Raw genomic sequence first — 13,774 nt, 5'->3', positions numbered from 1 at the left:
TTAAATCGGCATTTCAAAACCTGCCTAACTTAAGTCTCTGATTTTAGCTAGTCAGCATCTCCCTCTGGAGGATTTCAAAAGAATCTCCCTCTCTCCACAGTGAACTCAAGCACTTTCTTTACTAGCACTGGTTCACATCTAAAATTCAGATGCAAGTTAAGCATCTAAGACAACTGAATTGCATGCAATCCTGGCCATATACAGAAGCTTAGGAAATGAGATTTTAAATGGGGAGCTCATTCTAGGGAGGAAGGAATTTGGGCTGTGTCCACAAGATGGGCCACTCAGAACTAATAACTTGGCTCAGTGATTCAACCCAGGTTTATACAATATAATGTCATAAGCCACTCCAAATAGGAAAAAAAGGAATTCTTGAGTGGAAGAAGCAGAAATTGAGAGCTCTGAACACCCCATCCCCCGAAGCTTAGAAACTCAGTGACAGCATACAAAACAACACTCAGCTTATAGATATAATTCATGACAGTCAAAAATTAAAGCAGGCAGATTTAGAATTCATGTAGAATCACAGAATAGTTGAGGTTGGAAGGGAATTCTATGGAGTTCATCTAATCTATCCTTAGAAAAGGCCAATCCTTGAGAAGTTAAAATAGGGCCAGGTATTTTCTCTGGTTTTAAATTGTTTCTTCTTAAAAATTACTGCATGTAATAATTTTCCAAGGCTCTCTAAGTTCTCAACTACTCATTTAAATTGCAATATTAATTCCTCACATAATCATACGTTTTAAATTTACTTACACTGATCATACTTACAGAGGACTCTTTTCCTCATGTGTGGAGGGATTCTGCGTATCGTAACATCACTTAAGTCCACATCTAAAAAATTAACAAAACAATCAATCTTTTTATACAGCATAAATCACAACCAAGGGGCAGGTACCACACTGAGATTAATTAAATTTAACTTCTGATTACTAGCTCTCACATTAAAGTTTTCTGAAAACAGAAAAAAGAGTATGATCCTCTGGCTGGACCTCATCCAGCTCTAGTCATAGCGATAGCGTAGCCAGAGCAGGAGCACAAAGCAGTAAGCTTGTGCTGAAAAGGACTAACTTCAGGTCAGCATTTGGTGAGTGGGTAGAATAGCTGTAAGAAACATACGTTAACATGTTTACTGGAAGGCTTGGTGCTATTAAGAAAAAGGAATGTATATGATATGTTAAGTATGAGACAGCATTTGTTACTGTGCTTTTCTATAGTTAAACTTTCAAAATTTTGCTGTTTGGAAGAGTTATAACCACCGCTGTCACGAGAAAAGATCCTGTGTCGAAACAGTTCAACACATCGGAACGCAGCACTCTTTCTCCACTGGGTGAAATTACCGTGCAAGGTAGGCCTCTACGAACAGCTAGCTAGAAGCATACAGAAAAGTGAATTATTTTTAAATATGCTGCAAGTTAACTGAAGGTCTGTATTTGCTAGTGGTACCGTCTCATTCAAGTATATTTGCATTAAAAGGATAAACCTTTTACGATGTCCTGTGTACGCCACACTACAGTAAAAGAGATGAGGAAGTCTAGTCTGAGCTTTTTGATTTAATCACCAGTCCTACCAATTACCCAAGACTGCTTAAGAACATAGGTTATGAGCGTTTATCAATTGCGGAAAGGGTTCTGTCTTCCCTAAACTGCACAGGAGGCAGGTATCTGATCACAACCCACTGCCCAGGTTCTCTGCATAGTCAATGGTGAGACAGAAGCACATCCAGAGAATGAGTCACCATTTTCTAAGGTAGGTGGGATGAATCACCCCATGAAGATACACACACACACACTCACACTCCTCTCTCTCATTATAGAAAGAATTTAGATTACTAGCTTAGGCCTGATGCTACAGCTGGGCAAACTGGATCCCTCCCACAGTTCAGGTTGTTAGCTCAGGCAGGGATGACTTCCCTCCGTTCTGCACAGCCTGACAGACCCAAATGACAGGTGCTCTGATCACTTTCTTGAATCAGAACCATTTCAACAATGACAACTTTATGATCGTGTTTTTGACAAAAATCAGTGGAGGTAGGATTCCTACCAAATTAAAGGTAGTATTAGCACCCCAGATAGTTTCCGTAGATGGTACCAAAGACTAGTTAGTACCACTCCTGCAGCCTGCAATCCTCAAAGGCTGATGCAATTCATGTCCAGGCAAACCCCATCCTGAAGATGGCATGATGCATCTACACATAGCCTTTGGCTTTGCCCTTACTAATACTGCAGACAGAGGACGTTGGCAGTATGTGCAGCTTTGTACTGCATGAAGTTTTGCTGCAAGCCCAGTTTTCAACTGTGGCTTCAACAGAAGCATGAAAAGCTGTTATTGACCTCCATTATCAGTAATGGCCATTTCCACTGTGCAGAAAAAGCTTCTGAACAAGCCTCATTTCTGTTGTGTGAATATTTATTTTGTGCTCTGTTAGCACAAAAGCACATGACCAGAAGAAAAGATCTTCATTAGATGCCACTTCTGGCCTGCTACCTTCAGTCCTGGCAGTTGGTCATGGGAAGCAAATGCCACTCTGCCCAGCTGCGTGGTCTCATATCCTGTGGGCTTGAAACTTGGACATTTGGTCTCACGCTGCCTGCCTGCAAGATCGCAAGCGAAAACGATGATTATCTCGGCCCCAAAATAATCCCTTGATGATTAGCTTGTATAACTACAAGCTAACTGTTCTGGCAAAGTGCTTTGGTCTGTTGCCTTCTTGAAAAAAACACTAACTCTCCTACCAAACTACCCCTTGAAGAAACAAATGTGTCAGGTGAGATCAAACCTTCTTTCACCCTAACACCTACCTTTTTTGACACCCATTCCACAACTGTAAGAAACACACGATTTTTCCAACTCACACATCAATAAGCAGGAGAAAAAGGCAACTCCAATTATAGACTAAATCAAAGTCTAGCAACTCTACTTTCCTACAGCCACGGTGCTCTGGGCTTATGGCATTTGATCGGGTAAGAGCCATGTCAAAGCAGAAAATGCAACAGCAGTGGAAGGCTAAACATCACTGATACATCTACATTAAAAGAGTAATAGAGAAAGGGAGAGTGTGACACCTTCTTTAATGCTTTTAAAAAAATGGAGATGCAATCATCATCTCCAAGAGGGAGTGAAAAAGTAGTCGTGGGGTACCTACTGAACTGCAATTAGTTTTACCATTCTCTGGACTCTCTAAGCTGTAAGGTCCATTCTCTGAGCCTTACAAATTAGGGTTCCTGTTCCTGAACAATCCACTTTGAAACATCAGGATGGCTCCTTCAGCCAAATGCATTCTTCAGATAACAGTTTCTCTGGTTGAAAATGTTTTAGCAATACACTACTGAATACTAAATGAATACTGTCTGAAATAGTAAGTCTTCTGGATCTGCAACATGGCCAGATTTCCAACTAACATCCTATTAACTCTGTCACTATGGACAAAACAATGGAAAGGATCAAATGCCCGACTATGCCAAGTTCTGACTGTGTTGCCTTCCACGTGAGAGCACCATCTCTAGTATAACTAGCACACAGGTTGGGTTTGTTTGTTTGTTTTTAACTCCAACCACAGAAAACCTTGTGAAACAAGATCTGCCATGTTGGCTCAAGACCAATCTTCCAGTAATTCCAGCTTCCCATCCCCAACAGCTGTTTCAAAGAAGATGCAAGGAACTTTATGAACCATGCTTCGGAGTCTGAAGTGAAGGTCTGGATCAACCCCATCACTCATGGCTGCAGAGCCAGCCCAAGAGCAGAACATCAGCTCTCAGGACAGCAGCTCCTAGTGAAAGCCTGCTAAGATGGACATTGATTAAGAGCTATTTTCTTCAAAGTCTCACAAGCACTTCACTCTTCTATCTCATTTAATAGGAGACTGAATGCCCTGGACCTCACACAGATCACAACAGGAAAAGTCAGAGCCATGACCTTGACACCTTGAGTCAGATTCTTCCTTCCAGCCAAACTCACGCGGGCAGCAACACAGCCTATGTCTAACTGCAGGTCCATAGGCTGACAACAGAGTTTTGCTCCACTCACTCCATGACCTACAACATCCCCTTTACCATGCCCCTTGGCAAGGCAAAAGAAAGCAAGTGGTGCCAGAATTCAATATGGACCTTTGTCTCCCACTGAAATTACCTCCCCACCAAAACCTCACTTGGCAGGTCCAGTCTATCAGCTCCACAAAGAGGTTGTATTTCACCCTCCACGTCTACTCCTTAATTCTAGGTTCCCCTCACAAGCTGGTTCAATGTCCCACTGACCAAAATCTTGATTACCAAGGACAAGAATATAAGGTTACCCTGAAGTCTTCTCATCACTCTATGAAGCTCTCCTGAAGATTCTGAGCAAGTGGGTGACCTCAGCGAGAACAGGGAAAAGCCTTCCACAAGAAAATGAAAGAAAATACCACAATATACAATGAATACATTTGTGCAGCATGGAAATCCCCAAATGCAACCTTTCAGTGACATTTAGATAGAAGGCCATTTCAGCAGCAGAAAGTAGCCTGTTTTCTCTTTGCTTTCTTGCCCAGCCTCTCCCACTTAGGTACAGACAAATCTGTAAATCACAAACTTTCTTCTTGACTCTTTCCTGCTATGAACTTCAACAAACTCAATTGATCTAGAAACCTGATTTTATTTCTTTAATATATCTGAGTACTTTTAATAGAAAACTGCAATTCAGGCCACTTACTTTTTTGTGCAAATTAAGACTGTCTATATTTGCAGCTGAAACACAATTAGCATTCTTAACATAATAAGATACTGGTTTAATTTCACTTGTCATTACAACACTCTTATTTCTTCAGCACTCCTTCTACGAGTACAAAAATATCCACACCTGCAGGTGGAAGCGAGCATTACTAACATACGTGTTTGCTAACTAGAAAGGAAAAAGCACAGCTCTGTTTCACTTTGCAGAACAGCTTTTATCAAGCTGTGCACAGCACAATGCCATGGAAAATGATGAGTCTTGCTACAGAGCAGTTTGAAGTCCAACTCCCCCAGCCTCTTCTGTTGTTTTACCAACAGAAACTGAAACAGCTTACAAATGGTCTTTACCCTAAATTAATCTTTAGCCTCTCCACAAGAAATGTGCTGGGAACATCATGGTGAAGTTTCCTGTGCATGGAATGACTTCTCTCCTCATGACCCAGGGTTCTTACGCTACCTATACAGACATGGAAAAGCCCATGAGAACAGGGGACATATTTTCTGTTGAGGAGTTTGGACTGGAAACACATTCCTGAATTTGATGGTCCTTTGGACACCCTTCTAAAGCTCACCTCTTCACAAGCAGTCTTTCATCATAACCATGACACTCACAATGCAGAAACAGCATTGCTCTAACTGGAAAAAAGCAAAGAGCTTAACCCCCTCTCAGCTCCTCCTGCTGCAGGAAAAGGTGTGGGGGGGGGAACAAAGGCAGAACAAAGCAAAAGAAACCCCAACGGTTTATGACCTGAAATGGAGATGAACCAGGCACACCTTAACATTTGCTGAAGATTTTATATTGCTTTTGATTACAGACGGATGGCAGGAAAACACCTCCAACATACAGGCAATGAGAGAGGACCATGGAAGACACGGAGGGATAAAAGCACTGAAACTAGATTTATAATCAGAAGTTTTGGTCAAGCTCTGATTACAACAAACAGTCTAAGGAATTATCTGATTTATCTGCCTATAATACTTATCTAGTTCAGAAAGTAATGTCATACCAATTAAAGCTAGTGTATTCTGGTCAAAACAACCCAGGAATCACAGGCTACTGTTAGCACTGTCCTCTATGTGTTTGATGGGATCTCACATTTTGCTCTGAAACCACTGAGCTTCACCTGTGCAACAGGACTGCGCACCAGGGTCACAGTTTAAACATTTACTTTCCTGACACTACATTTTCCCACATGGAAAGAACGCTCTGTTAGGTCACAGGCACACCGGAAAAATCTCCCAAGCACTCTCTATTTTTACATGGCATTGCTCTGACTTTCTGTGATACCTACACTCACTGTTTAAAACGTTTATATAAATTAAAAATATATAGCAGCAACCAAGGATAAACCTTGGTTTACGATTTTAGGAAAAAAAGGATGAATCCTTTCTCTAACATAAGTGTTTTCAACAAGACATAACTAATTGATTCAAGAAATGAAACAAGTGTCAAGTATTTAGAAAATTTAAAATAAATGTTAGTGTGGGAGTAATATTCCATAAAGGTTATTACCAGGATTTAGGCAGCATAGCAAAACTGGAGTCTTTTGCTACTAATACAAATCTGCTGATGCATATTTCTCCATCAGTGTTTGTTTTGTACCCCTGAACTGTTCTGTGTGTGTACTTCTGATCCATATATCTTTTTTTCTTACACAGTGCATGCCTAGACTATGCCTAATGGCCATGACACTGGATGTCTCTTCAAATGAATCAACTCCTTTTAGGTTCCAGATATCAGATTCCTTTGTGCTGCTTTCATTTCTCCTTCCTGGAAAACAAAATGATTTGTTTGTTTACCTTAATATTTCTAAATCAATGTTGTTAATTTAGAAGCTTGTTATGGGCCAAGATGCTGACTACAAGGCTCTTTCCTGGATTCCTTTTTAGAGTCAAGTAAACAAGTGGTGGGATGCTGGCATTTGGAAGCATAAGCATTCAACTCCACACAGGCCAACAGTCTATGCTGCCCACCACTGCTCCCATTTCAATGCTTTGGTGGAACAGCTGTCCCAGTGACAGCACCCTTTTTTCATGCCAGTCCTACCCTGTGGGTTAACAGTAATATCACCCTGTAAGATATAATGGCGTGGGGGTGGTGGGGGTGGCGCATGTGTGTGCTGCTTCAGGGTCTTGCCGGTTTCTGAAAATGTTTTCCCTGATAATCTCTTTAGACAGCATGCAGATCCCAGTTTGCTGGCCCTGTCAAAGACTTCAAAGTCACCCAGAAAACCCTGTCCAGATTCCTAGGATCTCAGCCAAAGACCCCCCAAAGTTTGTTTTGCTTTCTTGCCCAAGTTGTGAGAAGAAACACACAGAGTTCTCCATCAACCAGATAATGGCAGATGTGAGCTGAGATGACAGCCAAAAGGGAGTAGGGCCGGTAGGTTTGAGGAAGGATGGACTTCTGAGCTGCTTCTCAAGAAGCAGGACTCAGGGATAAATGGAGCAAAAGATATTGCTCATCACCTGTTAGCCATTAGCTATGCTTCAAGACAGACACTGAAAGAAGAAATAAACCCATTTCTGAGTGGCCCTTGAACAAGATGCAGCCTTTATATACTCAAAAACGTTTATACATTCAAAAATGATTCAGGAGTCCAAGCACTGGGAAGAAGCAAGGAGACTCAGGGATGACTATTACCCTGTGTTTGCATTGCCCAATGCAGTAGGGGCACTCTGGGGCAGTGGATGCATGTGTGCTATCCCAGTTCCTCCCTATGCCCCAGACCTCCCTCCCACACGCACGCACACACACACACACACACATCCTCCCTGCCCTTCACAACATGGGTTACAGCAGCTGTATTCTGATCAAGGCCAACAAGAAGGGGAAGTGGGACATGAAGTGACAGGGTCTGAGAGACACTAATTTGTCCAAGCTTTTCTGCTATAGGCAAGGAACAGCTGCAGACACCTGTATTTCAGAAAAGGAAGTCACAATTTCATTTCCCAACAAAGCCAGAAAACATTAAAAAGTAATTTTTCAGAGGTCTCAGAGTATCACCATCTGCCCATTGCAGGTCACAAGGAAGGACACTACTAACACTCTTCAGAAAAAACAGGTTAAGATGGTAACTTCAGAGAAACCCACATTTCTACATATTCAACAACAGCCTGATCTCAGTGACTGTATTGATGAGAATTATCAGCAGGAGACAGTACACCTAGAATTCAGTTCAGAAAAAAGAAACAGGAAGGTGCAAGCATAGCCCAATGAAACAGTTCAGAGTAAGCTATAACTGTACCAGAACATAATTAACTCTGCTGACCAACATATTTGCTTATGTGTTTTAAGACAGAATAAATTGCACCTGGATTGTAAAAGAAAGTACACTTTACCACATTTGTAAAGAGCAAAATCCACGTCAAGTATAAACTGAACTGTTGCTAACAAGACCTGACAATATAATTTACTAAATGGATTCTTGACTTGAAGCAAAGCTACTGAAACACAACCATGTGGGAAAGATTACATGTGCTGACAGACACGGGTCATTTTAAAACACACTGGAAAAATATTTGGAATATACAGGAACTTGCCATATTTGCTGAATTTAAAAGGCCTAAATCAGTAGCACAAAACTGGAATAAATAAAGAATGCAATCTACAAAAAAAGCAGATCATAAGCATAAAATAAGCAAACATATGAATACCCATGGACAAATAAAAATGTTTTTTAGAAGGTTCACGTCTCCTCGCTCCAACATATTACAGGTAAAAGTGGTCTGTTCAGACAGAGAGGGTAGCAAGTACTTCTGTGGCTGCAGTATGCATTGTGCAACACATTGTGCAACATATTCTGCTATAACAACATTCTTTTCTTTCTCCCTCATCTACTAAGAGACCAAACAAAATAAACAGTTCAGATCAAAATTCAGAGAAAAATTAAGACTCCTATAGGGTACAGCCATGGATTTCTGAGGTTCAGGGCTTTTAAAAACAATTTTCAAATAACTGTAACCCCAGTCTACTGGTTTGTTTTCAGCAACTAGCACTGATTAATCTTTAGAACTGATGTAGTTTAGCGGGCATCAAAAGTTTATTTAAAAAAATAACAGCTGCAGTGGAGATGGTAGCAACAATCACGAAAAGATATCAATGCTATGCAAGGACAAAGAGCATATATTAGTGCTGAGTTCCTTGCAGCACTTGGTGCTCAAAAATACAAGCTTAAATGTCAGAGCTTTGTCAATTGTCCAAGCACCAACATGCCTTATAAAACTGGTGTGTTACTACAAGCCAAGTGACATCTCACCTTTTTTAAAAGCAAATTTTGCATGAATACAGACAAGCCTGAAAAATATAAAAGATGCATCCCAGATTACCTTCCTCTCTTAAAGTTCATGACTAACTCACTCTCATGACTGATACATTTTACTCTCAATTTTTGCATGCTGAAGGCAAGCAACAGTGACGCCAACTTCTCCTGCTAATTCCTGGTGCCTCCCACCACACCTCATCAGAAATTCATAAGCATGCTGCCTACCTCAGCAGTCAAACCTCCAAGGCAAGGCAGCAGAGATTATATTTCTGCCCATGGCTACTGGTCTTGCTCTTCTGGCCCAGATGAGAAGAGGTACCTGCATTTCAGCCACACAAGTTTATAGTCCAACCATCTCATCAAAGCCACTTTCTGCAACAGGTTAAACTAAGACACCAAACTGCATCTCAGTGTGGGCACATGTTCCTACACCTGGTGTCTCTGTGTCTCTGCATCACTGCTGGAGAGGCAATACCTTCTGGGAAAAAGGGCAGGACCAAAAGCTGAATATAATGACTGGGTCAGAGCAAAAGGTTAATCAAGCCTGGAGGATCTGAGAGTAGGCAGCACTAGGGACAAAGAAAAACAGTATAAAGAGCAGTACTGGTATTTCGTGAGGCATCTCCAGGTTTGCACTCCCTGATTCAGTTGGCAAGCACCCTGGGACCTTTCTGAGCTGGACATCGCACCAGACCTCTGTACCTAACGGCGGGTGCTAACAGGACATACTGTGTTACCACAGTTCATCGTTGGCCCTTGCAGCACTCTTACCCTGTAGCCCTTTAATACCACGTTGCCATCACTAGTGACTGGCCATAAAGCCTTGCAGGGCAGCTTGCAAACCCTGAGAACTTGGGCTTTTCAGGCTTGCTCTGTCTGAACTTTTCTTGACCTGCTTGGAACTTTGTTTTAGCCTGCAATTAAAGTTGGTTTAGTTGTAACAACGATTTTTCCAACCACCCAGATGTCTAGGGCTAATTTGTTTTTACTTCTGTTTATCTTTGCATGGTAACATCATCATTTTACAGCTCTTAACAAAATTATGTAGGGTAGAAAAATACAGGACTAGTATGGTAGCAGAGGCCTTGAGAAGTGGAGACACACGATGGACAGGAGTAAAAGCATGGGATAAAAGGAGATAGAGTTGACACTTGAAGACACTGTAGCTAGACAGCTCACCCATGGTCACTTCAAGGACTGCATATCTGAGGCTGGACAAAACTGGTTTTAGGGATAAAAAACAGAAAAAAGGAATAGCTATCTAACATGTACATAAGGTACCACATGTAGTAAATTCGGATGTAACATGGAGCTGCAGACCAATGAAGAAAGAGCAAGTTTAGAAGCTTGTTAGCAAACATAAAAATAACCCCAAGTGGATCCTAGAGTGAAGCAGCAGCAACTATCAACATGAACACCATACTCCTCCTGTCAGCATCTGAAGTCCTTTAGGTGCTGACAACTGCCTAAACACCCCCACATCCCCACCACAAGAATGAAACCACTTTAGGACCCAGAGGAGCAGAAGGATGAGCATTATAGCAGGATAAAGACATAGACACTCCATGTGTTCAATGATTTTAACTGTGTTGTTATTTGTTGAGACTTTCCCCTATACAGAAGCATCCTTTCTTTTCCTGTAATTACTAGATCTGCACAAGTAATGATTCCTGGATTAGACTGTAAAGACTTTAATTATAATAACAACAGCTTCTTGCCTTTAGATATAAGGTGTGTTTCATCTTTGCATATAAAAAAGGTTTTGAGTATAAGGGCACAGACATGGAATTTAGTGCCATTCTTCACCATTTACTGGAACCAGCAGATCCTGTTGTCATCCAGTGTTTTAGGACAGAAATTTTTAAACAGTTGGGAGCACTAATTTTGCTGTTTCCAGCTTTTTCAGGCCATGCAGACCTCATCTCTAACTTAATTTAGAGAGTTTTTATAGACTAAAGATGCAAGAATGAGAGCTAGACATAACATTGCTAGGCCAGTTTGTGATCACGGGGGTAACATCTATGGTCCAAGCACAATCTATTTGCTTCCACTGAAAACATAAAATGATCACCTGCCCACAGTGATACCACTGTAAATCACAGACATCAGTGTAATCCATCTTTGTCAAATAATTATTTTAAAACAGTAAATATCATAAACCTAAACTTTTTACCTGTTTGAAGTGAAACAAGCTAGAACTATGACAAAATTAAATGGGATATTATTAAACTCTTATATCAACATCTTTTAAACTTTTCTGATTTGAAAACTCCCTGAAAATTTTCCAGTGAAGAACCATTTGGTACAAGTTAATTTAAAGCTACTGATCGTAGGCTTGCTTTGCTCAGTCACTTCCCACCAACTTATTTGCATAGTTCACGGACAATTTAAAACCACCAACTTAAACATTATACGAACCAAACAGCTATGATTGTCAAGACTAATTTCATTTTTCATTTTACATTGTTTCCATCTGCTCAGAACTACACAAATTATTCACCTAACATTCTCAACTTTTCCATGTTTGGTCTCAATTTAGAAGTAAATTTGTATTTGGAAAGTGTGAGCAAAAGCCCTTCTGGGCATTTTCCAGTTCTGAAAAGGGAAAGTCTATTAATAACTCCTTTATCCAATTAAAAACAACAACAAAAAAAAGTAATCTTTTTCAACAAAGAAAATAAAAACAAACTGAAACTGAAAGCCACAGGGCAAATACTTCTTTATGAGGTATACACTTACAAGAAAACCCAAACAAGCAACCTGCTCATCCAAATAAAAGTGAGTTAAAGAAAAATCAGTCTCTGGCATTACCTAGGGGAATGAAACCAGGGCCCACTGGCTGAAATGCAGGAGACTAGCACTTGATCCAAACCCTTCAGACCTTTCAATACTGAAGCAGCAACAGCATCAAATCCCTGTGAAAATTCAGGCTAACAGAGGATGATGCAGGAACAGTGGTACCAGTGTGCGCTCAACAAGCACTTTGTTAACTCTTCCATTCTGAATAGCTCTGTGGCTAAGTATCTGAGGGATGGCTCTGTGGTAATACGGACTCAGATTTTAAAGAGAACTCCATGTGCAATGAACTACCAAATCACATCTTGATCTTGGCTACGAAATTATCTAAGTGCTAGACAACCTCAGGTACACAGCCACAGTTCACCATAAAGAATGTGAAAGCCACAAAAATACTGTTCTCTACAATTCTGTTGTACTACCAGTTTTTATATGACCTAAGGCCCACAAGTAGCTTAGCTAATTCAAATGATTGGTACTGTAACTCCCATCTTGCAAATGGATGAGTGTTTTCAGAGATCCAGAGGGTGTGAGAAGTATAGTTTGGAGATTACACCAGGCTGGGCAGGAGTGTTGATCTGCTGGAGGGCAGGCAGGCTCTGCAGAGGGATCTGGACAGGCTGGATCGATGGGTCAAGGCCAACTGTGTGAGGTTCAACATGGCCAAGTGCCGGGTCCTGCCCTTGGGTCACAGCAGCCCCACGCAGCGCTACAGGCTTGGGGAAGGGGGGCTGGGAAGTGGCTGGTGGGAAAGGGCCTGGGGGTGCTGGTCAGCAGCCGGCTGGACATGAGCCAGCAGTGTGCCCAGGTGGCCAACAAGGCCAACGGCGTCCTGGCTTGTATCTGAAACGGTGTGGCCAGCAGGGCTAGGGCTACCCCCCTGTACTGGGCACTGCTGAGGCCACGTCTCAAACACTGGGTTCAGGTTTGGGCCCCTCACTGCAAGGGGGACGTGGAGGTGCTGGAGCGTGTCCAGAGAAGGGCAACGGAGCTGGTGAAGGGTCTGGAGCACATGTCCTGCAAGGAGCAGCTGAGGGAACTGGGGGTGTTTAGCCTGGAGCAAAGGAGGCTCAGGGGGACCTTATCGCTCCCTACAGCTGCCTGAGAGGAGGCTGTGGGCAGGTGGGGGTCGGTCTCTTCTCCCAGGTAACAAGTGACAGGACAAGAGGAAACAGCCTCAAGTTGTGCCAGGGGAGGCTTAGATCGGATATTAGGAAAAACTTCTTCACTGAAAGGGTGGTCAAGCACTGGAACAGGCTGCCCAGGGAGGTGGTGGAATCACCCTCATTGGAGATGTTTAAAAACCCCATAGATGTGGTGCTTAGGGACACAGTTTAGCGGCAGATGCGGCAGTGTTAGCTTCACGGTTGGACTTGATGCTCTTAAAAGACCTTTTCCAACCTAAATGATTCTATGATTCGATAGAAGTTTGACTCTACAGTAAGGTAGAACATGCAAAAGTTAATATATTTAATAACATTTTCATTTTTTTAAATGTGACAGCTACACAAATGGACAGTTTTGCCTGCAGTTAAACTGGCATAAAAGCAAATGTCATGAAATTGCAGCTATATCTGCCTTTTTAAACTGTAGATAAAATACATTGCCTGGGAGAATACAACAGTGGCATCCAACTAACTAGTGTTAAAATGTATTCTATTTTCCGTCCCAGTGAAAATCCCCAGGTCAGTCCTGCATAAGTGAGAACAGAGTGTGCAAACACTTGTCCAAATGGATTTTCCTAATGTGATCTGTCATATTGTAAAAGGACTCTTTAATCTGACAAGATTACAAATCAGACTGCAGGAATCAAGTGAAAAATATACCTCGAATTTCCCCTCAGTTCTGGGAAAGCCATGACCATGTGGTAATTGCTATGTCTGTTTTTCAGGCACCTTTACAACCACAATCTTTTCAGCTGTCATGTTCAGATTTTCCTGTTTGCTAATATGGAAACTGACCTCAGGACAGAAGATATCTTACTCCTTTTGTGCTATATGAATTCAA

At 41.7% G+C, this 13,774-nt stretch overlaps 1 protein-coding gene across 14 annotated transcripts in view; it reads right to left on the bottom strand.

The window, feature by feature from the left end:
• Positions 1-13,774, bottom strand: part of INPP4A (inositol polyphosphate-4-phosphatase type I A) — a 131,070-nt gene that overhangs the window by 53,313 nt on the left and 63,983 nt on the right. For 13 of the 14 annotated variants that reach the window (XM_056329885.1, XM_056329884.1, XM_056329886.1 and 10 more), the window contains one exon: positions 772-834. The gene's annotated coding sequence lies outside the window, so the exon portion shown is untranslated. Of the gene's footprint in view, positions 1-756; positions 835-13,774 lie in introns of all 14 variants that reach the window. The other variant, XM_056329887.1, reaches the window with a different exon arrangement.

The sequence above is a fragment of the Falco biarmicus genome, chromosome 2 (genome assembly GCF_023638135.1).
Source record: "Falco biarmicus isolate bFalBia1 chromosome 2, bFalBia1.pri, whole genome shotgun sequence".
Classification (NCBI taxonomy): domain Eukaryota; kingdom Metazoa; phylum Chordata; class Aves; order Falconiformes; family Falconidae; genus Falco; species Falco biarmicus.
Note: the sequence above shows the minus strand (reverse complement) of the source record. Positions and strands in the feature narration are given on the sequence as shown.